We start from the raw sequence: 26,281 nt of genomic DNA, 5'->3' as shown, positions 1-26,281 counted from the left end.
GACTAGGAATCTCAAATGCATGACAGTTCCTCTTCCAGTTACCACACCTGCATCCTTTGCAGACATCAATAATTAAACATGTTCTTTTATTTTACTGCTGAGACAGAAATCAACTTCAGACATTTTTTTCAAACAGTTCTCTAGACAGCTTGCCAATCTATATTGTTGATACAAGAGTTGAAATCTGTTTACCATTTTACTTCAGTAAATATTTGCAATGGGATCTTTCTTTTCTTGCTTAGCAGAATATTTGGGTAGATCTCTGGTTTTCAGTGTTCTCCATGATGCCTTAACGCTTCAGCTGAGGTACCTCTTGGGTTGCCTCTAAGAGAAGAGTAAGGCAGCCCAGAGTGAGGCTGAAGAGTTAGAGTCTAGATAAAGAAGGTGCCTTCTCCATTTTTTGTTCCTCAAACACTTTTAAACAGATAAGGCACTTTTATCTGTTGCATGTATTTAAGTTCCTAGTAAAATTTTATTTGAGGAATCATTTCTACAACTAAAAAAAAAAGTTAAGTTGAAACCACCAAATTGCTATAATCAGCCCTTGAACCACAGTGCTCATACCACTGTATTATTTCATAAATTTGACCTGACTCAAATTGGCATAATCAGCCAACAATTTCATTTTTTTATTTAAAGATCTAAATTTACAGAATAACTTTTCTAAGTATTGTTTTTATGTTGCTTTATTAATGAAGGATGCAACCATGCATCTACGATTCCAAGATCTTTCAGAAGACATGACAGCACTGTTCTCCTACAAAACTTTAATGAAGCATAAAGCGGTATCGTAATGCAAAAGTGAATGTGCACTCTCAACAATCGAAACATATAGACATGAAATCAGTGAGTATATCGAAGACTTGAACAACACTATAAATCAATTTGACCTGACTGGAACTTACAGAACACTCCATCCAACAACAGCAGAATTCTCATTCCTTTCAAATACACATGGAACATTTACCAAGATAGGCAACATTCTAAGCCATAAAACATATCTAAATAAATGTTAAAGAATTTAAGTTTTATAAAGTATACTATTTTACCAAAATCGAATTAAATTAGAAATAAAAAGCAGAGGCTGGATGTGGTGGCTCACGCCTGTAATCCTAGCACTTTGGGAAGTCGAGGTGGGCAGATCACGAGGTCAGGAGATCGAGACCATCCTGGCTAACATGGTGAAACCCTGTTTCTGCTAAAAAATACAAAAAATTAACCGGGTGTGGTGGCACATTCCTGTAGTCTCAGCTACTCGGGAGGCTGAGGCAGGAGAATCGCTTGAACCTGGGAGGCAGAGGTTGCACTGAGCCAAGATCGTACCACTGCACTCCAGCCTGGGCTACGAAGTGAGACTTCTTCTCAAAAAAAAAAAAAAAAAAAAAGAAATAAAAAACAGAAAGATAGCTAGAAAGTTCTCAAGTATTTGGAAACTAAATAATACACTTCTAAACATCCCCTGGGTAACAGAAGAAATCAAACGGAAATTATAAAAGATTTCAATCTATATGTAAATGTAAACAAAATATTATAAAATATTTCAGTCTGAATGTAAATGTGTATCAAAATTTATGGGATGCAGCTGATGCAGTTCATAAAGGACAGTTTATAGTGCTAAAATGACTACATTCAAAAAAGAAGAAGGATCTGAAGTCAATGACTTTAGCTTCCACCTCAAGTATTAGAAGATAAAGAGCAAATATAACCCCAAATCAGCAGAAGAAATGAAATAATAAAGATCAGAGTGAGTATGCATGAAATAGAAAACTGAAAAACAACAGAGAAAATAAATGAAACAAAAAATTGATTCTTTGAGAAAAATCAACTAAATTGAATAAACCTCTAGCCAAAACAACGAAAAAGAAGAGTGAGAGAAAAAACAAGTGACCAACATCAGGAATGGAAAAGCTAACAGCACTATGGACTCAACAGAGTGTAAAAAGAATAATTAGGGAATATTATGAAGAAGTTTATGCAAATAAATTTGACAACTTAGATGACATAGATGAATTCCTTGAAAGACACAAACTATGAAAGCTGATTTAAGAAGAAATAAACAACCTAAATAATTCTATATCCATTAAATAAATTGAAATTGAAATTAAAACCTTTCCACAAAGAAAATTCCAGGCTCAGATGGCTTCTTTGGTAAATCTGACCAAATATTTAAGGAAGAAATAACACTAATTTTACAGAAGTTTGCAGGGAAATTACTGGGGAATAAATACTTCCCAACTCATAGCAGGCCAGCATTATGTTGATACCAAAACCAAAGACGTTGTAAGAAAAGAAATGTACACACCAATATCCCTCATGAAACTTAATGCAGAAGTGCTTGACCAAAGTTTAGCAAATTGAATGTAACATTACGTAAATAGGATAATAGTTCATAACAAGTGGGTTTACTCCAGGAATACAAAGTAGTTTTAACAATAGAAAACCATCAATATAATTCATATTAACAGACTAAAATGAAAAACATGTGATCATCTCAATAGATACAAAGAAAGCATTTGGCAAAACCCTACATGCATTCCTTATAAAAACTCACATTAAGCTAAGAATAGACAGGAAAGTCCTCAACCTGAAAAAAAATTTTTTTCTTTACAGAAAAGCCTCACAGTTATCATCATACCTAATGATGAAAGGCAGACTGAATGTTTTCTTTCTAAGATTGACAAGGCAAGACAGTTCACTCTTACCACTTCTGTTGAACATTATACTACAGTATCAAGCAATGCAATAAGAAAAAAATGTGATTTTTGAAAGAAATTTTTGAAATGATTGGAAAGGAAGAAATAAAATTGAGTTTATTTGTAGATATCTTTATATGTAGAAAATCCTATGAAACATTTTAAAAAATGATTTGAACTAGTAAATGAGTTAAGCAAAATTGTGGGATACAATAACAAAATGTAAACTCAATTGTATTTCTATGCACTGGCAGTGAACAATCAGAAATTAAAATTAAAAACATAATTCCATTTATAATAGCATCAAAATACAAAATACTTAGGAATGAATCTGACAAAAGCTGTCCAAGACTTGTACACTGAAAACTACAAAACACTGCTTAGAAAAGTTAAAGATCTAAATAAGTGTAAAGATATACCATGTTTATGGTTCAGAAGACTCAGTATTATTAGGATGTCTATTACCCTCAAATTGATGTACAGACTGAACACAATCTCAATCATGAACCCAGCAGACCTTTTGTCAAAATCGACAAGCTAATCATAAACTTCATACAAAAATTCAAAAGACCTAAAGTAGTCAAGAAAAGCAAAAGAACAAAAGTGGAGGGCTAATACTACCTGATATTAAGATGTATTAAAAAGCAACAGTAGTCAAAATAGTATGATATTGCCATCAGATAGACAAATAAATCAATAGAACAGAATAGCAAGACCAGAAAGTCTAGATCTCCACACATATATGGTCAATTGATTTTTTCAGGGGTACAAAGGGAATTTACTAGAGAAAGGGCAGTTTTTTCAACAAATGGTAATGGAACAATTTGCAATCAATACACAAACAAAAAATGACTCTCCATACCTTGGGCAGTGTAAGAAAATTAACACAAAATGAATCATTGACCAAAATGTAAAACAAAGGGCTAAAAAATTTCTAAAAGAAAACATGGGAGAAATCCTTTATGAACTTGAGTTAGGCAAAGATTTCTCAGGTTTGACACCAAAAATACCCTCCACACAACAAAGCTTGGTATGTTGGACTTCACCAAAATTAAGAATATCTGCTATTTAGAAAGCACTGTTAAGAGACTGAAAATTCAAGCACAGATTGGGAGAGAATCTTTGCTCATCACTTACCTGTTAAGAACCTGTATTGAGAATATATAAAGAACTCCCACAACTCTATCATACAAACCCATTCAATTTTTTAAAAAAGGGAATCAGATTTGGACAGCCACATCACCAAAGATAAATACAGATGGCAAATAAGGACATGAAAGTTTGCTTATAATCATTAGTAAAATGCAAATTAAAAACACAATATGATATTACCACACTCTATTTAGAATGCCTAAATTTAAAGACTGATCATAACAAGTGTTGATAAGCATGTGGAGCAACTGGAATGTTCATATACTGCTGATTCATTTCTTAAAAAGTCATACAACTCTCGCATGACCCAGTCATTCCACTCCTACCTATCTTCCCCAGAGAAATAAAAGCAGGATACAAGAACAAAGTGTAAACTCAATTGTATACAAAACAAAAAAAAAACTCATGTATATGCAAAGACTTGCAGATGAATGTTTATAGGAACTTTATTTGTAATAGCAAAGAAACAGAAAAACACAAATGCTTGTCAACAGGTGAATGAATAAACACATTTTGGTATATCCATGCAATGGAATAGTGTTCAGCAATAAAAAGGAGTAACTACTGATACATAAAACAACATGCATGAATCTTAAAGTAATTATGCTGAGTGAAAAAACTAGACAAAAGAGTACATATTGTATGATTCCATTATGTAAAATTATAAAAAATTAAAACTAATCTATAGTGGTAAAAAGCAGCTAATGATTTCCTAGAGATGAGGGTGAAAAGCAAGGAGGGACTGTTAGGGACATGAGAGAACTTTTTGGGATGTTAGATATGTTCATTATTGTGATTGTAGTGATAGCCTTGTGGGCGGTATACATGTGTGAAAACTTGTCGAGTTACACATTTTATGTGCAGTTGATTGTATGTCAATTATACATCAATGAAGTTGTTAAAAATGTAAGTACAAAGATGTTAATTGCACTGTTTTTATAGTAGCCCAAAATAGAAACAACAAAATTTCTAAAAATAGGGAGTGGATAAATAAACAATGATGCATTCATAAAATATCAAGTAGCCACTAAAGTGTTTTCAGAGGATACTTAATAACATGAGAGAAGGGCCAAGTTACAATGAAAATTTGAATGAAAGAGAGAATTCAAAATTGTAGATAAGCATGATACTGATTTTGTAAAATGAAAGTATAATAGATACAAAAAGAAAAGAAAAAGTTACTTAAGGCTTGTGATGCCCTGGCTCTATCACCTGTGTTTAGAACACTCATTGTAACAAATATGCATATTCAACTTTTGTTCTTGCCTTCTTATATTCACTGTTTTTACTTGAATATAAAATACATTAAGGGAAAAGAAACTGTTATTAATTTTTTTTGATATACTGGTGGACTTACTATAGAATTTTGGTACATTGTTTTGTTGATTCTATGAAACTGTGTATATCTTAAACATATATCAAATTTTTAAAGGGAAATGTTTGTGCAATCTCTATTCTCTATAGATAATTGATGTCATAAAAAAATTAAGCACCTTTGTTTGAACTCTGCATGGATAAAATACAACTATGCTTGGGTAGAGTTGGATTTATATGAGGCTATGTTCACACACTGGCTAGAAGGAGCAATTAGAGCTCAAGTAATGTCTGTTATATCTTACAAAACAATTTTTGGTGTTCGGTAACATGAAAGCACTTTTTTACCTAACGAAAGTTGTAAGAAAGGTTTTTTGACCAGTAGCTGTAACTGAACATGGATCTCTTCAATGTGACTGCTATCAAAGACATTACCTTGTTTTGTGGAAAACTAACAATCTCCCTATTTTCTCTCAACTGTGACATAACCATGTAGTTATGCTAGAAAGTAGGATTTCTACATAAAGCAAATGATAATTCTTCATTCTAACCTAAAAGGCTTATTTTCTGCATTCTGCTTCTTAACCCTATGGTACGCTTCCCATGAAACTCAGATATCTCCACTACAATGAGAAAGCAGCAAAAGAAAATGAGCTCATGGTTTTTGTTTTTGATTTAGAGGATTATAATCTCCAGGAGGTCAGTGACATTCTTTAGTGAGTTCTCAAAAATAGATAGGACATTGCAGAGTGCTTAATAAATCTAATCATCGAACAGATTTTTGACAAGATTTGCATTGTACAGCCAAGCTCTGCATATGAAAGCAAGACAGACTTGTAAATCACCTATCATCAGTGCCAAGGTTTGTATCCATCTCCAAATTCTTATTTTCCAGATTTGAAAGACTCAACTATAGCCTACAGAAAAGATGCTCAATGCCTTAGGAAAATGTTCATTTTTTAAAAAAAGAATGATACTGGCTAAGAGTAAAGAGTTGAAAGGAGAAAGGCTCCATTACTCTAGTTTTCCATATTAAATATCTTGACTAAAAGATTAAGCAGCTGCAAGATGTTTAATGATTTTCTATTACTGAGGACATAAGGAAGACATTTATTTTTCACACATAACAAAATATAGTTTGAGCAATTATGATGTAAGTCACATCCAGACAATGTGAAATGCAAAGTTCTGGATCAAGGGAGTATATGGATCCAGTCAGCTTTCTGCCCATCAGGGAGACACATTGGCTGCAATTACAAGTGAAGCAAATTTTCTGTGGTGTAAACCTGTATGTCAGTGGTAAATCTGCTGTGGTGCTTAAAAAAAGGCCAGAGTGAATCACTAGATTGTATACACATTCTCCCATAAAATGTGTAATTAGGCCAAGAGATGAACGCCTAATTTAAAATAACAATGGTAAGCATTTAGAGTGATTACTGTGTATTAAACGTCCATGTTATTATTTCAATTAATGTTTTTTATAACTTCATGAGGACCAAACTATAATTATACCCATTTTAGAGAAAAAGAAAGGGAAGTTCAGAGCATCTTTTTTTTTTTTGAGATGGAGTCTCACTCTGTCATCCAGACTGGAGCGCAGTGGCATGATCTCAGCTCACTGCAACCTCCTTAGGTTTAAGCGATTCTCCTGCCTCAGCCTCCCGAGTAGCTGGGATTACAGGCGCCCACCACCACGCCCGGCTAATTTTTGTATTTTTAGTAGAGATGGGGTTTCACCATGTTAGCCAGGCTGGTCTCGAACTGCTGACCTCAAGTGATCTGTCCACCTCGCCTTCCGAAGTGCTGTGATTACAGGCGTGAGCTCTACCACACCTGGCTCAGAGCATCTTTTATCACTTATTTTGACAGAGCCAGCAAAGAAGCTTAAGTCCATGGTGCTCTTAATCACTTCTCTACTACTCCCATCAGCAGGAACTTCCTAAGGCAGAGCAGCCAACTTAAGTCAACATCTAGAAAATTCTCTTTGGACATTAATTAGATTAAATTATTGTTCTACTAAAAAATGTATTACAACATGTAAAACATGCATTCTTATTTCTACACATTGGAGAAAAATGGCAAAGGAGATTTCTTTAAAAAAAGAAAGCCTCCAACATTTTAAATTAATTAAAATACTCAGTTTGCTTTGGGCTTCATTTTAGTTTTCATTTTTTAAAGATCTGAAGTGGTTTGGTTCTGAATGAGTCAGTGTTTTTAGAGCAGATTCTCTCCTTCAGGGCAATGGGTACCCACTAACGATTCATAACTTCATAGCCATGAAAGGAACCATGCAAAAACAAGGGAGAAGCCCCTGCCTTCTGCCAAAGTCTCATTTATAAACCATCCCCCACAATGTATCACCGGGATTGTTTCTTTCCTAGTGTTTAAAGAATAAGATTTTTTCACTCATTTTTAATGCTTTATGGAGAAATAATTCACATAACATACACTTTATCCATTTAAAATGTACAATTCAATGGTTTTTAGTATTTTCACAGACATGTGGACCCATCACCACAATTTTAGAACATTTTTCATCACCTCTGAAAGCTGCCACATACCCTTTAGCTATATCCCTTTTCCATACCACCATTTTTTCCACCCCTAGGCAGCCACGAATCTACCTTCTGTCTTTACAGATTTTCCTGTTATGAACATTTCACATAAATTGAACCATATAATGTGTGATATTTTATGACTGGCTTCTTCCACTTAGCATAATGTTTTCAAGCTTCATCCATGTTGTAGCATGTATTGTACTTCATTATTATTATTATTATTTTTTGAGATGGAATTTCACTCTGTCACCCAGACGAGTGCAGTGATATGATCACAGCTCACTGCAACCTCTGCCTCCCGGGTTCAAGTGATTCTCCTGCCTCAGCCTCTCGAGTAGCTGGAATTACAGGCACTGGCCACCATGCCTAGCTAATTTTTGTATTTTTAGTAGAAATGGGTTTTCATCATGTTGGCCAGGCTGGTCTTGAACTCCTGACTCCAGGTGATCCGTCCACTTCAGCCTCCCAAAGTGCTGGGATTACAGGCATGAGCCACTGTGTCTGGCCTGTACTTCATTCTTTTTTATGGCCATAACATATTCCACTATGTAGATATGCCTCGTTTTCTTAATCCATTCATCAGTTGATGGACATTTGAGTTGTTTCCACCTTTTTTTCTATTATAAATAATGCTGCTATAATCATTTGCATACAAAATTTTGTGTGGGCAAATGCTTTCACTTCTCTTGAGTATATACCTAGAAGTAGAACTGCTGGACCATATGGTTACTCCTTGTTTAACTGCTTGAAAAACAGACTATTTTCCGAAGTGGCTGCATCATTTTACATTTCCACTAGCAGCACAGGAGGATTCCAATTTCTCCACACCCTTGTCAACATTTGTTATCTGAATTTTTGTTTTTAGCTATCTTAGTGGGTGTGAAGTGGTATCTCATTGTAGCTTTCATTTGCATTTCTCTGATGACTAATTGAGCATCTTTTCATGTACTTATTGACCATTTGTGTATCTTCCTTGGAGAAATATCTATGAATATCATTTTTCTATTTTTTAATTGGGTAATTAATCATTTTATTATTATTATTATTTTGGAGACAGAGTCTCACTCTATCCCCCAGGCTGGAGTGCAGTGGTGTGATCTTGGCTCATGTAACCTCCGCCTCCTGGGTTCAAACAATTCTCATGCCTCAGCCTCCCCCAAGTAGCTGGGATTACAGGCGCCTGCCACCATGCCTGGCTAATTTTTGTATTTTTAGTGGAGATGGGGTTTTCCCATATTGACCAGGCTGACCTCAGATGATCCACATGCCTCAGCCTCCCAAAGTGCTGGGATTATAGGTGTGAACCACCACGCCCGGCCTAATATTTTTATTATTGAGGTGTAGGAGTTCATATATATTCTGGACATAAGTCTCTTGCCAGATTGCAAATACTGTCTCCCATTTTATGAGTTATCTTTTCACTTCCCTGATAGTGTTTTTTGAAGCACAAAAGTTTTTAATAGTTTTCTTTCTTTCTTTTTTTTTAAGAGATGGGGTTTCACTATGTTGTCCAGGCTGGTCTTGAACTTCTGAGCTCAAGCAATCCTCTCATCTCCCTATAATCCCAAAGTGTTGGGATTATAGGTGTGAGCCACCATGCTCAGTCAAAAAGCTTTTAGTTTTGATGAGGTCCAATTTATCTATTTTTTCTTTTGTTGCTTGTTGTCATACCTAACAAATTATTACCAAATCTAAGGTCACAAGTATTTACGACTCTGTTTTCTTCTAGGAATTTTATAGTTTTAGCTCTTAAGTTTAGGCCTTTGATCTATTTAGGATTAATTTTTATATTTGGTGTGAGGTAAATATATTTATTTATTTTATACTTTTGCATGTGGTTATGCAGTTGTCCCAGCACTATTTGTTGAAAAGACTATTCTTCCCTCATTGAATGTTTTTGCAACACTGTTGAAAAGCAGCTGGCTATAGGCATGTGGACTTATTTCTAGACTCTCAATTCTATTCCACTGATCTATATGACTATCCTTATGACAGTACCAATACTGTTGTTTTGTAAAAATAAGGTTTTAAAAACACTCATGATTGTGAACTCCCATTCACAATTGCTTCAAAGAGAATAAAATACCTAGGAATCCAACTTACAAGGGATGTGAAGGACCTCTTCAAGGACAACTACAAACCACTGCTCAACGAAATAAAAGAGGACACAAACAAATGGAAGAACATTCCATGCTCATGGTTAGGAAGAATCAATATCGTGAAAATGGCCATACTGCCCAAGGTAATTTATAGATTCAATGCCATTCCCATCAAGCTACCAACGACTTTCTTCACAGAATTGGAAAAAACTACTTCAAAGTTCATATGGAACCAAAAAAGAGCCCGCATTCCCAAGACAATCCTAAGCCAAAAGAACAAAGCTGGGGGCATCACGCTACCTGACTTCAAACTATACTACAAGGTTACAGTAACCAAAACAACATGGTACTGGTACCAAAACAGAGATACAGACCAATGGAACAGAACAGAGCCCTCAGAAATAATACCACACATCTACAACCATTTGATCTTTGATAAACCTGACAAAAACAAGAAATGGGGAAAGGATTCCCTATTTAATAAATGGTGCTGGGAAAACTGGCTAGCCATATGTAGAAAGCTGAAACTGGATCCCTTCCTTACATCTTATACAAAAATTAATTCAAGATGGATTAAAGACTTAAACGTTAGACCTAAAACCATAAAAACCCTAGAAGAAAACCTAGGCAATACCATTCAGGACACAGGCATGGGCAAGGACTTCATGTCTAAAACACCAAAAGCAATGGCAACAAAAGCCAAAATTGACAAATGGGATCTAATTAAACTAAAGAGCTTCTGCACAGCAAAAGAAACCACCATCAGAGTGAACAGGCAACCTACAGAATGGGAGAAAATTTCTGCAATCTACCCATCTGACAAATGGCTAATATCCAGAATGTACAAAGAACTTAAACAAATTTACCACAAAAAATCAAAACAACCCCATCAAAAAGTGGGCGGATATGAAGAAACACTTCTCAAAAGAAGACATTTATGCAGCCAACAGACACATGAAAAAATGCTCATCATCACAAGCCATCAGAGAAATGCAAATTAAAACCACAATGAGATACCATCTCACACCAGTTAGAATGGCAATCATTAAAAAGTCAGGAAACAACAGGTGCTGGAGAGGATGTAGAGAAACAGGAACACTTTTACACTGTTGGTGGGACTATAAGCTAGTTCAACCATTGTGGAAGGCAGTGTGGCAATTCCTCAAGGATCTAGAACTAGAAATACCATTTGACCCAGCCATCCCATTACTGGGTATATACCCAAAGGATTATAAATCATGCTGCTATAAAGACACATGCACATGTATGTTTATTGCAGTACTATTCACAATAGCAAAGACTTGGAACCAACCCAAATGTCCAGCAATGATAGAGTAGATTAAAAAAATGTGGCACATATACACCATGGAATACTATGCAGCCATAAAGAAGGATGACTTCATGTCCTTTATAGGGACGTGGATGAAGCTGGAAACCAACATTCTGAGCAAACTGTCGCATGGACAGAAAACCAAACACCACATGTTCTCACTCATAGGTGGGAATTGAACAATGAGAACACTTGGACACAGGATGGGGAACATCACACACCAGGGCCTGTCATGGGGTGGAGGTAGGGGGGAGGGATAGCATTAGGAGATATACCTAATGTAAATGATGAGTTAATGAGTGCAGCACACCAACATGGCACATGTCTACATATGTAACAAACCTGCACATTATGCACATGTACCCTAGAACTTAAAGTATAAAAAAAAAAATGAATGAAATACTGCTACATGTTACAACAGGGATGAACCTCAAAAACATTACACTGGGCCAGGCACAGTGACTCCTATCTGTAATCCCAGCACTCTGGGAGTCCATGGTGGGAGGATGACTTCAGCCCAGGAGCTCAAGATCAGCTCAAGCAATCCTCCCATCTCAGCCTCCCAAGTAGCTAGGACTACAGGCACGCACCATCATATCTGGTTAATTTATCAATGTTTCTTTCTGAGGTGATGAAAATATTCCCAAATTGACTGTGACAATGGCTGTACCTATTTGTGAATATACTAAAAACCATTGAATTGTGCATTTTAAGTGAGTAAATTGTTTGATATATGAATTATGTCTCAGTAAAGCTGTTTTTAAAAAGTGCTAAAATATAAAGCTTTTTCCTGTCTTCTGAGATCTTCTTAGACTTGCAGTGGTATTTTTTATTTGCTATTTAATGTTGTTCTGAATAAAGAAAAAATTAAATTAAAAAAACACTCATGATTAACATAGTCTAGGATCTCACAACTTTGACATTTTCAATAAATGAATAATTAATATTTAGATTGGGAAATAATTTAGCTCAAATGATCTAACTACCTATTAAAACCTTATACTATACTAGTAATGAATTATTATAAAGTTGGGACAAAATGTATATGACAAAGACTCATTTTCTTATCTGATGGTGTTTTTTGAAAATTAAAATCTCAAAATAAAATATTCAATTTTGTGACTAGAAAAAAACTCTGCCAATCTATTTTTTTTAGCAGATAAAAAAACAGACCTTCACTCTTTCCATAATAAAAATGTCACCTTTCCCATACTGTGACCTAGAAAGTATTTGCTCCATTAAATTTATTTGCAGACTAGAAATAATTCAGTTGCTTTGACAGACTATGTACCTTTCCAAAAGAAACAAATAATTATTGGTGAGGACAGAGCTTATCGACATCTTTTTTGTAGTCAAGGCTCATCACACTGAGGGTGTGTCTGCAAATATTTATATGAATTTTGTATTTGCCTTCCAATTACTTGACACCATGTAGATATGTTGATAGTAAAGGTCATTTTAAAATAGAAACATGTTGAGAAAGTAACCATCATATTTTGAAACAAAACATTAATGTAATGTGCTAATAGAAATCATGAAACAATTGAATCAGGAATATTTACTTGTTCTATATACCTTATTTATTTCAAGTTTTCATTATTCTAACTAGTATAGATTTCTAGTGAGCTAATTTAAAGGAACATAGTTTCACTAATGTGAAGTAAAAGCTAAAGTGCCCTTAGATGCCAAAAACCAATCCATACAATTTCTTTGGATCAGAGCCTGGTATAGCAGTTCATTTTGTTGTATACAATTATTTTTCATTGTGCATATTAAATAATTTACACATAAAATAATTATAGGAAGATGTAAGACATGTTAATTTTACAGGGTGTCTCCAATCTGCTGTAGACCATCATCATGTCATTACCTCACTTAGAGAATAAATGGTTGTACATTAGGTGAACACAGAACTTAATCTCTAAGATAAGGAGACTACATATCACCTTTTTAAAACAGCAAAGTAACAAATTATTTTCTAATCTGAAACATTTCTAGAATAAGCAGGGGAAGAAGAAAAAGATGAGGGGAAGGAGAAGAGGGAGGAGGGCAAGGGGAATGGAGGGAGGGGAGGAGGTATCAGAGTGTTCGTACTGCCTTCCTTTATTGAAGCAGTTTCTGGTTACCTCATGAGTGTGGCTACAGCTTTAAGACAAAAACCTTCTGTGTTTGTGCACCAAAAAAGTACAAAATGAAGGGTCCAGATAGTCCATAGACATTGCGGGAGGGGCAGGGGAGCAAGGGGCAGGGGAGCAAGGGGCAGGGGAGCCACACTAGCAGGAGTGAGAACCCAGTGAAGATACCATGCAAAGGTGGTTTAATGTCGTTTGGGCAGAAAATAAAGGAGCAGGAGACCCCTTCAACTGTTTACTACCGTAATTCCTCCACCATTAGTATCAGGTTTGAAAATTAGGCCTAACCCAAAGAAGGCTGACACTCTTGGTTTTGGCAAGATCCTAAAATCACCATACATTTATTCATTTATGTAAGTATTTATTGATAACCTGTGTTCCAGGCTTTATTACATATCTTTTTATATACTTAGATAAACAGGTAACATCCTGTTTTACTCAGACCCTACTGAATAATTTGCTGTATTTGTTCTTTATTATTTTTGAAAAAGATACCAACTTTGGAGTAATTCAAACAAGTTATAGTTTTAATTTGCATATAGTCTAACTTCCCAAATCTACTTCCCACCTGTATTTCCAGACTATGTTATTAAACTTTGTTTAACGGACAGCAGAAAAAATGAAAGTGTAATTTCCTAAAAACGTGCTGTGTCATGAAGTAAGATGATCATGATGGAAAGCCAGATGCTGCCATTAGCTAACTCTTCAAGGCTTACTCTGAGGCCTGTACCTTGTTGGCAGTCTGTGGTGTTGGGGACCTTCATTCCTGCTCCAGCTGGATGGCTTGGTGCAGCAACCTTAAGGCTTCTGGGCTAGGAACATCTGCTTTATCTTAAGAAAGCTCTACAGATCAAGCAGTAGCAGAAGTAGTGGGAAGGCAGCCTCCTCTAAACCAGGGCAATGTAATTTTGAGCTAGAATTGAGGCATGTGCATATGTGCTAAGAGCCAGACACTGGGCTGTTCCCAGGGGTAACGTTCTCTGTCTCTGGTGCAGGGGTGCTAAGGCGACAGACCAGAGTGTGGAGAAAGCTGCATGTCCAGCTTTGACGGGCCAGATTTTAATGAACTGAAAAGCCTCTTTCCAGACTTCAAATATTTCTACTTTTAAGTCATAAGTTGGACTTGAGGCAGAGGGCCTAAGTTTGAATCTAAACTCTATCACTTACTTTTTATGTGGGCTCAGTCTCCTCATGTGTCAAATGGGAGAGATTAGCATCCAACTTGCAGGTTTGGTGTGAAGATAAAAGTGTAAAAGATAAGCCTCTAAGTGGCACATAGTGGATACTCATGAAGGTGTGCTGAATCTGAATTCTGATAGCTGCTCTCTTTGTACAAGTGTGCTCCTGTGTTATGGCTTTGCATCTTTCCCCAACCCCAGTAAATCTGTAGTCAATTATCTAAGTCCTAGATTCCCATCTGGAATCACAAGAGGAAGAAAGAACTATGCAAACATACAAAGGGCTTCCCCATTGTGTGCCTCTAAATAAATTATGTGTGTGTGTGTGTGTTTTTTTTTTTTTAGATGGAGTCATGCTCTGTCACTCAGGCTGGAGTGCAGGGGTGCAATGTCGGCTCACTACAAACTCTGCCCGCCACCACACCCAGCTAATTTTTGTATTTTTAGTAGAGACGGGGTTTCGTCATGTTGGCCAGGCTGGTTTCGAACTCCTGACCTCAGGTGATCCACCTGCCTTGGCCTCCCAAAGTGCTGGGATTACAGGCATGAGCCACTGTGCCCAGCCATGCAATTTTTAAAATCACATTCTTTAAAAAAAAAAAATTGCATTTTGGCTACACTTTGGACATATATGGTTCTCTGCATACAAGTCCCACAGATTTCTGATGCAAACTAAAAGGCAGTACAAATCTGGTAAAATCTGATTGTCTGAAGCCTCTCAATCTTTCTCCTCCTTTTGGGAGGTGGGGGTAGAACATGGGAATAGGATTTGAAGCAGGAGCGTCATCAGTATGGAACAATGCAGTATAAAGCTTGAAAGCTGAGCAAACAGTCCTGGACAAGCTTCTTTCTCTTTGTTGCCAAATTTGGAGTAAAAAATGCCTCATCATGTCATGGTTGTGAAGATTGAACTAAATCATGTATGTAAGCTGCCTAACACCGTGCCTGATACATAGTATATGTTCAAGAAAAGTGAGGTATTTTCATTCCCTTTCTGTGATTCTTAAATTCAGAGATTTTCCCATCTTCTGAATTTCCATAGCCGTCTCTGATACCATATATTATGTCCTCACTTGTACAGTATTATGTAATTGAGTATAAATCCTCTCCCCTACTTCTTTAGAACAGGGACTGTCTGAGCATCTTAGTATATCCCAGAGACCAAACCCAGTGCCCAGCTTTCCTTTACAGAATGAATAAGACATCCCCAAATCATTGGGAGGGGATCGTGTATGTTTTTAAATAATGCTAGTTCTGTTGTCCAGTTTTTGGTAATAGATTGTAAAGGCAAACCTAACAAGAGTGAAGGAATATCAGTTAAGAGGAAAGGAAAGGAAATTCCATTTGCTTTTGCACACAGCAGGGCAGTCATACGTGCAAGGGCTGACATGCCCAAGAGGCTGTTACTGCTCTCTGCAGGCTGAGGCTCTTTAGTGTAAAAATGAAACTTTAGTCTCTTAGCTGAAGGAAGGAAGCACTTGAATAATCCCAGTACTCCCTGGAGCCCAGGAAAGAATTGAAGAGTCTTCCAAAGGGCATAAGAGGAAGGCAGGTACTATGTCTATTACAAACACTGGCAAATAATGTGACCTTACAGAGTTTTTAAGAGACCACACATTGGAAGGCATCATGGTAAAATAATGTACCTTGGAAGTAGCTTTTTATGACAAACACTCAAATTTCTAATTACTGAGGTCCAACATATAGATTGTGATTAAAATCACAAAGAAAGCTTCAGCTAAAATCACCGTTTTGTTAAATAGAAACAGCCAGGGAAATAGTGAGTGGAAGTGGTTGCTTCATTTCCTGCACTAACATCATGGAATATGGAGAGATATATTTTCCTCCAGGATAGAAACTTAATGAAGTATAGAGAAATTTGCTAAGAGAATCTTTTTAAAATGGATCTTACTTAAAATTCTAAAGCATAGCTTTTAGTCTTTAAACAATCAAGACTCTGTATTTGGAAGTCATTAGGAAATAAAGCCACTTTTCAGTGGACTGAGAGGAATCCCCTGATGCAAGTTTGGCAGAAGTTTCCCTTGGATAACAGATAGGGAGTGTATCAAGTAATTCCAGATTTTATGCTGTGCTTGGTGCAGTATTGGCCATAGAACAAGTGTTAAATAAAATAATAGCAACATATGACATGGAAAGCCTGATTGATTCTCCTATTCTTACTGCTAAACCCACATACCAGATGGTAATACACACCCATAATCAAGCACAGAGCTCGCGTGGGCTGGGGGTTGGCAGCTCTCAGTCAGGTGGGCTGCCTTTTCTCTGGCCCTCTTATGGAGGGGCTACACGACCCCCACCAACAGCTTATGAGGGACAGTGCCGGTGCCTTTGAGCTATCAGAGAACCCATGAATGGATAATCCATGAATGATACTGAATTCCTTCAAAGATGTACAAAATGACATCAGCTCCCTTTATCATGAGAAGAAGCGACTTTCTAATAAGATCTGTAAATAAACCGAGGTACCTCAGCTAGAACAAGCACAGTTGGTTGTGTATGAGACACTTGGAAGTATTTATTGGCTCTTTAAAAATCTACCTTGAAGACATTATGCTGAGTGAAATAAGCCAACCAAAAGAACAAACACAGAACGATTCCACTTAAAAGGGGTATCTACAGGAGATAAATTCACAGGCAGAAAGTAGAAATGTGGTTGTCAGGGGTTGAGGGTAGGGAAGAATGGGGAGTTATTTTTTTAATGTGTTTGGAGTTTCAATTTTGCAAGACAGAAAGAGTCTTGTGGGTGGATGATGGTGACAGTGGCACAATAAAGTGAATGTACTTAAGGCCCCTAACTGTAAATGTGAGAATGGTCAAGATGGCAAATTTTGTGTTATGTGTATCCTACCACAATTTCAAAATATATAAATAATATGGACATAAAAATCTAATAAGTACTTATTTCTTCTTATGATCAGTGAAAACCATGGTGATCTTTCTCCCATCATAAAATAATAGCAGATGCATTTTGAAGCACTCTAATATAGGTGTTGGTTCCCCTAGAAAGTGAGCTCATCTAGGGCAGAGTGCTGTTGTCCTGATCTTTATGTCCTTGTGGCTTTGTGATCTTTATGTCCTGTGGCACAGGTCCTTGAAACATGAGAGTCATAGCATCCCTGGGCTTCTATTATTAAGGCAACCCAAATGTTAAATAGACTCTTCAGTTGTACCAAAAATCAAATTTTCAGAAATCAGACCACTTACAAAGCAATTGAATTCAGTGGGAGGAGAAATGTATTTCTCTTTGAGATTTGAAGTTACATACATCAAACTTCAAAGAACACCAGAGCATTCTTTCATGCTGCATATGGTTTTTGAACTGAAGAGCTCAAACCTCTGGTGCTATGACCTCATGTTTCCCTGCAACCGTGATGTGGGACATCAAACTTCACGTTGGACCAAGCTTTGTGTGTGTTTGTCATTGACTCAGCAGAGAAGAACCTGATCAATAATCACCTGAAAGAAGACACTAGTTACATCTAAAAATGAAGCTCATGTTTGCATTATCAAAGCAGCTTCTCAGGGAACCTCATACCTTTCATTGATTATATTTCTGAATAGTGACACAGACGGCTCCCAAAACATTTCTTACTTGAAATTAAAGATGAGGCTGCTTCTCTTGCATTTATAGATTCTGCCACGCAATTAAAGTTTTATGGAGTATCTTTGTGTATTAAGGGTTTTGTCTCCCCAGTAACGTCTCCTAAGTCACTTTTGCAGTAAAAATATCATATTTTGTTAGTAAATTTGGGCTAGATCCTATGTTGAACACATTGTCTTTGTCAACCACAAACTGTTATCAAACACTTCCAGGGTGAAATATGTTTGCAGTTCATAACTAATTGATTGGCCAAATTGCTATGGATTGCATAAAAATTATTTATTGAAGTGGGTATTATTATAACTCTATTGCACTTTCCTCTTTGTTGACAAAAGCTCACATTATGGCCTCCAAACACAGCATTTTTGTTTTTAACCTCAAAGTGGGGACAGAAGAAGTGGTTGCTGGCTGTCCTCTGGATTAGTGATTTACAGGACTAATTGTCCATTCATTTTACCCCTCAGTTCATCCAGTTTTCAGCTCAACAAAAGCACATATTGTTTCATTTAGAGACATGATCCCCACAGGAGGAGAGGAAAAAGCAAGAAGATTCATGAATGATTCTGGCCACTAACAAACATCTTCCAAGCCAACCCATTCAGGCCAATTCTAAACTCCATTGCTGTGTGTGGGAACATGAAGTAGAATCTCCATTTTACTAACTTAAAAATCACTAAAGAGTTTGATATACTGCCCAAATTTCAACATGGTTTAGAATCACAGAGGTGTTTACTACAAAGGATACCAGAGATCATCATGTTCAGTGATTCCCATTCTTGGTTCCATATGAAAATCACCTGAGGCACTTTTTAAAAGTGCTGATGCATAGATCCTACTCCCAGAGATTCTTATTTAACTGACCTTAGGATGCAGTATTTAAAAGTTTTTTTTTTTTTTTAGTTTCTTAAATAGCCTTTAAAAAAAGTTTTTCAGGTAATTCTATTGCACCCCCTTCTCTCCTTGCACAGGCCTGGCACATAATTAGTTTTCAATGAATATATTATAAATGCATGACTGAATAGAGATAAATATGAGGGAACACATTATTTCCACATACGGAATTTTATAGAGATGTAATAAAATAAAGAGCCAGAAACAACCATTACAGTTTTTGAAGTTTGAAAATTTCTGAAATTCCAGAAACTTCCCATTTTCTTCCTAAAATGTCAGATTTCCTCATCATCACTCTAGGTTTCTTTTTCTCAGAATCCTCAACTAAAACCACCAGGCAGGTGTAAGATACAGACAAGGAGGGATGGCTTTGCCTGTGAAGACTTTTAAAGACAATAATAAATCAATTAAAACTAAAAAAAAAAAAAAAGTTTTTCAAGTACTTGTAATGTGTAGCCAGGGTTGAGAATCACTGATATAGCTCAACTTGCCTCCTGCCTCCATTTACAGAGAGAGGAAGGAAAGTGATTTGCTGAAAGTTGCAAGGAGACTGGCAGCAGTATGCAAGCGGGGACTTCTACATCCTAAATCTAGTACTTGAATCTTCTTGAAAATTTCTTCTACAGTATTCTGCCTCCAATTCTGTTCTTTGTAAAGTGCAAAAACATAAGTAGAGTACTATCAAGTAGGTGATTTTCATTCAACCTAGAATAATACCAAATTGAGATTAAAGGCCAACTGGAAAGTTTATTTTAGTTTTCATTTCAAGACCTGAATCATGATTAATCCAAAAGATGAAAGAATTCTATCTATGGTGAGGACTCTGCCAAAGGAAGACAAACAAAAGTCGGTGTGTGCCCCGAAGTATTATATACTTGTAAAATTATTACTATTATTTTTTGTAGAGACAGGGTCTCACTATATTGCCCAGACTGCTCTCAAGAAATCTTGCCTTGGCTTCCCAAAGTGCTAGAAGTACAGGTGTGAGCTGCCATGCCTAGCCATTAAAATTAAACAGATTAATCAGAAGCATGAAGTTTAAAGAAGAGAAGAAAACAAAATGAAATAATAAGAGTGGTTGTAATGAATGCTGGCCTTGGACTGATTCTAAAGATGATGCCATTCTGTTGTAAAACTCAAGTAATGAAAGCCAAAGAGAAAATGCAAGGGCCAATAAATATGTGAAAAGATGGTAGGTCTCACCAGTGGTCAGAAAAATAAAAATTAAATTGCAATTTAATCGAAAAGATTAGGAAAAGTGAAAAGATGATCATACAAGCCTGGCGAAGATGTGGGGAAAAACACAATCTGATGTACATTTGGGAACTGTTTTGCTTCCAGACAGAATCTGAACAACAGGAACGTGTAGGGTGCAGAAGATTCTAGGAGAGGAAGTCATTGGGAAACAGCTGTCATCAACTGTCATTGCCATTTAGATAGTTGAGCCAGTATATTTAGGTCCTTGTGTGGTGAGCATGGGCAGCTTCTAAATCAGCATCTGAAAAGCTCATCAGCACTCAGGCTACTTTCCCTGTGTTTTGCCTCCTGCTCACATCCTGAGTCCACTCTAGCAGCAGATCTCAGGGTTATCCAACTGGAAAAAGCAATGCTTACTCACCTGTGTCTATCTGGAAATCCTCATCATCTTGCAAGTCAACAATTTGCACCCTCCTGGATAGAAGACTTCCCACCAGCTTGGTTGCTGCCTACTGTTTACTGAGGGCTTACTGGTACTAGGCATACCATTTCACTTGCTCATATTGTCATTTTGTCCTCCAACAATCCTACAACATAATAATTATTTACATCCTTATTTTATATATGAGAAAACTGAGGTCCAGAAAATTTAAATGTCTCTCCTAAGGACACCAAGCATGTAATTAGCAATAACGATCCTCATTTTTCTGGTTTAGGAGTCTTACCCGATGTAAAAGAGAAGTTTTGGGAATTAAGACGTATTTACTTTTCTACCACTTTCCTCCTTAGGGGGACATTGTATCTGTTGTGGAACTGGCTAGTGGGTGGGAGGCTAGCCCAGGTCTAGTGACACCTGCACCTGAGCCTGAGTCCACAGCTGGCATCCTTTCATCCCTGAGGCACTGCATCCTTCCCTGCCAGGGTCACTGCCAGCCCTGTCTGCCTGTCGGTGCCTGTGCCACCTCCACTGCCACTGCTGCTGCGTGCTGGAGTCTGGTCTCTCTGCCCAAGTTGGTGTCGGGGGCCATACCAAGGCCCTTCCAGTGCTCTAACTTTGATGCATTATACTCTCTGCTTCTTCTGGGAAAATGGTCACAATCTCAACATGTTCACTCCACTTTACTCTCTTAAATTTGGGCCCTTAGGCCTGCCATCTATCAGCTCCCTCCCTGTGTCCCATGGAGAAGAAGAGAGAAGCCTTCCTCCTCCTATGGCAGAGTTTATGCTGTCCCTTCTCTCATAGACATGCCGGGAGAGGCAATACAATGGTTCCTGGATACAGGAGAGACTTTGACCCCACCAAGATTCCCAGCCTCTTGATATGGATGTGGCACAGTGCACCTAAACTTACGGTGTTTGGCCCAGGCATTCACCAATCAAACTTTAGGAGAATCTTTCATGAACATGAATCAACAATGAAAAATATCAAGGTTGACACTCGCCCACCCCTAACTTTGAACAAAGAATCAGGGCAGTTGGTATCATGAAGAATTGCTTCAAGGAGATTAACCAAGAAAATCAGAACTTCAGGACTTCCCACGCTTGAGCCCTGGCCAGGTAACAGAGATGGGGGTAGGGGACCATCTGCAGGAGCCCTCTGCCATTACTGGGGCATCCCCTGTCCAGAGTGGGTTCCTAGGAGGCAGAAAGGAACAGGTCTTGGGGAGAAGGTGCCACAAAGGGAAGGCTACGGGCCCCAGAAGCAGAGGAAGCAAGGCCCTAATGTGTGTTTGCCAGAGGTGGAGGAAAGCAATTTCATCTGGATGAGAGGCAGAGACTGAGAAAGAAAAAAAAAAGGCTGGAGGAAAAAGAAAAAGAACATGCTCTAACAGGAGAGATTTATTTTTTCTTTTAAACATTTTACAGAAAAGATAGAGAAATGGGGAGGAGGGAGAACAGAGAAGTGAGGCTGATGGGTCCCTTGTGGGGAGGGGCCCCATAAAGGAGATGGGCGCCCAGGGACCCTATAAGGAAGCTCGATGCCTCCAGTCTGGGGCCCAGGATGACAGTCATCATGGGCAAGGCAAGTCGAGAGGCGCGTTTGCTGATGTTTTTCCATGACTTCACCTTATCCTGAGCACCAGGTCAGAGGGCTATTCCGAGGCAGCTGGGGAACGCCTAGAAGTCTGTACTTTCCCATAGGCACCACTTTTCTTCCCATTAGGCAACTCGCACCCCTAGGCTAAGGTGTCTTCAACACAAAGATTACCTCAAGGTTAATTATTTAATTCTACAAACAAGAAAAATAATGCAGTAAAGGGAAATGTGAATAATTTATCTGAGAAAACAGCTCTTGACTTTAAAAAGAGAAAATGGAAAACACCAAGTCTTTTACTTCAGCTATTAAAATGGTCCTTTTTTGATAAAAATGTGTATTTTGAAAAATAAATAAATAAATAAAATGGTCTTTGTGGACCCTTGTGGCCAAGCAGAAAGGGCACTGGGCCAGGAGCAAAGCGTTTACCTTCTGGCAATGGACCTGTCACACACCTGCTGGGTGACTGTGGGTGAGTTGTTTACTCTCTAGTCTTGTTAACTCCTCTGTAAAATGATGAAAGGATATTGAAGTTCTCCTCCAGATTTAAGTTTCTATTTGTGTTATAAGCTTTTTAATTAAAAATTGTACAATGCTAACGACATCATTATTAGAATATCTAGAAAGTATTTCCCAACATTGACAAGAAAATGACGTCACGGTAAGATTGTGTTTGTCATAATACGTGTCAATTCACCTGTGCTCTTTTGAAAGCCATTGTCACTTTCCATCACTCCTTTAATCATGCACTGTATTCACTCTTTCTCCTCGTAACTTTTTCCTTCCACAAACAGCATTAAAGCTGCTTCTTACTAGAACCTTTTTAAAAGGGACAAAATATTTTCTCCACAAAAATCCAACTAGGATCGACTATTTTGGGTAAAGCAATGACAAAACAAATTTTAAGATTCAGTTTTGAGCAACAGTTTCCACCCCCTCTGCACATAATCATATAGCCACCCTCATGCATTTTATTTTCCTTTTCATAGGTCCCCATGACCTCAGGCCCTAGTCCGCTAAGTAATTTTCCTCCCGTCAAGCCCATTTCTACCAATGCTGCACACACAGCACTACACACTTTTTCTTTTCTGAAACACTGCTTCCACCCTTCACCATCTGTATTTATGCAGAATAAAGTCCAATATCTTGATGAACCCTCAGACCTTTCTTTCTGCACTGGTCTGTGTCTCTCTGAGCAGCTTTAGCCACCTGCACTCCCTTACACAGCCTGTTTCAGCCTCTCAGAAGATTCCGTGTTCTAGGCACATTCCAGACCCTCCTCACTTACTTGAAACATCTCCCCCGCCGCCCCCCACCGCGTTCACTCTGTCAATCAAACCCCAGTCATCTTTCCAAACTCAGCGGAGACTCCCACTCCTCTCTGTATAGGAGCTTTCCCTGAACTCTGCATCTTGAAGGGTGCTATCTCTTCTTTGTAAGGTCCACAGCCTGAAGTGGCAAAAGAAATGACCAAATTAGACTCAGAGATATTTCTCAATGGGGCTTGGATTTCCTTAGCAGGGTGAGTCCATTTTTAGTCGGCATGAGCGTAAGGTCTGCCTAAAACATGGTCAGATGAGACAGAAGTCAGAGTACAAAAGGAGGTCCCTGCCCGGTCTCCACGGTACAGGGCTGGGGAAGCCCGGGGCAAGCTGGCTTCCTGGGAGTTGGAGAATGTGAGGAAGGGGCAGAGGCTGTGGGGCCTGGGTTTGGAGGCAGGAATTCAGATTGCACCAGTGGAGGCTGCTGTGGGTGGCTTCACCTTCACTCACCAAGTGTGGTCATCTGGGTCCCGACTATTGTGGCTTTCTACCTTCTACCACCTCCACCCTCCAAAAAATCTTTTTAGAGTAATTAGAAGAGGTTTGGTGAAAGTTGAATTCCCTAAGGCCCTAGAGGTATGGCTACTTGGGTTTTTTCCCTCCAGGGTACAACATAATTTACTCTTAATCCTTATTCTAGTAGGCCAAAGGAAACTTTTTGACACCCTGCAAGTGGTTGTTTGGCTGAGGCCTGATACCCACAGCATTCAGGTGACTTGCCTGGGTGATAATGAAAATGATAATATAATTAACACATTACAGAGCTCTTACCATGTGGTAGACACTGTTGTTAAGTATTGTCACTCATTCATGTTTTTAATGCTCATAACATTTCAATACAATGGTTACCATTATCATTCCACTTATATAATTGAGAGAACTTTTAGTGTCAAAGGGTTAGCTGCTTTGCCCCAAGTCACACAGCTACTGAGTGTCAGAGTACAGCCCAATAACTAAGGTTTTCATTTTGTTTTATTTCAATTTAGAGGAAGAGCCTTCGCCAAACCTCTTCTACCATGAAGCCAGGGGAGAGAAACTCACATATTTGTAGGAGGCAGAGTCTTCAACACTCCCCTGACTTTTCCTCTTACGGCATCCTCTGGGATTTTAGGGCCTCTCATTACCTGAAATGCGAAAATGGCATGTTTAATTATTCATTTTCCATCACCCCTAATGAGGGGATTAACTGTCTAGTGAAACAAAAGGAAATAGTCTGACCTTCAGGCTGCATGGAAGGGATAATCACTAAAATCTCAAGTCAGTTTAAGCAGACAAATGAAAGGATTTTACTGATCTGGATGCACAGGAGCCATCGGGGTCACTAATTAAAGTCACATAATGGAGCAATGACAATGAGAAAATAAACACGTGCTAAAAATTATGTTTCCTTAATTATGTGCACAGGTGCTCTATAGGAGTTTCCAAAGCTCCTTTAACTTAGCTGATGTCTTACAGCTTTGAGCTTGGGTGGAGAAAGGGTAACAGGGCTGTGGCTTGCTGGGAAGACAGAGGAGGAGAGTCTGTGGGCATGGGGCAGGAGTCAATTCTGTCTCAGGTATGGAAGAGCATGAGGAAAGTAGAGGTTAACTTAGAGATCTATTAATCACAACCTCAAGAACAACTGGTTCATTTTTCACTACTTGGTTGATTGGTTTGACCAAACGTTACTGTGGGAATGATTCGTGAACTATTCTGCTGCATGGCGTGTAAACACAGCCTTCTAATCTAGACCTTCGCTATTAAAATGGTCATAAATAGCTGCGAATTACTACTGTTGTGCAACTCGTGACTTCATCATGGATGGCTTCTGGCAGAGCAGATGGGAGCCACATTCCAGGCCCTGCTGCAGTGCCCATCTTTCCCGTAACATTTAATGAGCACAGGGTGATTGGTGCTGCACAGATGACAAAATGGCATCCTCCTTGCCCTGTTCTCTTCCAAGATAAGACATTTTTAAAAGGCCATAAAGCCTTGAAAGTCTACCCACACAGATATTGCGTGACCTATAAATATGCATCTGCTCAAAATATGGCAAAATGCATCACTATTAATAACTCCAAAGAGTCATGGAGATTCAGACAGTCCAATTCCTCTGCCAAAAGTTCAGAATGTTTGCTTAGTGCTTTAATTTTTTTTTTAAACTCTGTTCTTGGTTTGCTTCAGTACATTTTTCTATTTAGATACTCCACCGAATATGTGTCAAACTTTATCTGTGCCCTTACTTGGACAAAAGAGAGCATACAAGACAGGAATGGAAGGCCTTTAACATTATTGGGGTTTTAAAAATTTTGCTTGCTTCACAAATATTTTTCATTTCTCTCTACCATAGCAACCATTACCTTCACCATATATGCACAAATGGCTAAAGGAAAAGTGAGGAAACTCTTCTAAGTTACTTATACTGATAATTATATTGTATTATTACCTATTTCTTGAACAATAACTGTTTCCAGGCACGGTGCTCCTATACCTCATGGCTAAGCCTCAATGTTAAGTTAATAATCAATCCTACAAAGTAGGTGTTATTACCATTTCACACACCAAGACTCAGCAATTAAGTAACTGGCCCATTGGACACACAAGCGACTCTCAGGACGGTAACTCAAACCCAAGGAAGGCTCTTTAGCTTGTGCCATATGAAACCATCAGTAGTCAATCATTCCTGACCAAAAATGGCAGTTTTATGGTTCAACCTAATAGCAAAATGTGTTGCCCTGGAAGGAAATCTAGACTCTCTTCCTGATGTCACAAAGACTCT

The 26,281-nt window shown here is 38.0% G+C and overlaps 1 protein-coding gene across 7 annotated transcripts in view; it reads right to left on the bottom strand.

The window, feature by feature from the left end:
- Positions 1–26,281, bottom strand: part of PCED1B (PC-esterase domain containing 1B) — a 154,299-nt gene that overhangs the window by 104,951 nt on the left and 23,067 nt on the right. For 3 of the 7 annotated variants that reach the window (XM_054443809.2, XM_054443808.2, XM_063672697.1), the window contains exon 2: positions 24,565–24,647. The exons of 1 other annotated variant lie outside the window; for it this stretch is intronic. The gene's annotated coding sequence lies outside the window, so the exon portion shown is untranslated. Of the gene's footprint in view, positions 1–20,587; positions 20,754–24,564; positions 25,906–26,281 lie in introns of those variants that run through there. 3 more of the 7 variants (XM_054443806.2, XM_063672696.1, XM_063672698.1) reach the window with 3 other exon arrangements.

Source organism: Pongo pygmaeus, chromosome 10 (genome assembly GCF_028885625.2).
Source record: "Pongo pygmaeus isolate AG05252 chromosome 10, NHGRI_mPonPyg2-v2.0_pri, whole genome shotgun sequence".
NCBI classification, from domain to species: Eukaryota; Metazoa; Chordata; class Mammalia; order Primates; family Hominidae; genus Pongo; species Pongo pygmaeus.
This window is presented reverse-complemented; position numbering and strand designations above follow the sequence as displayed.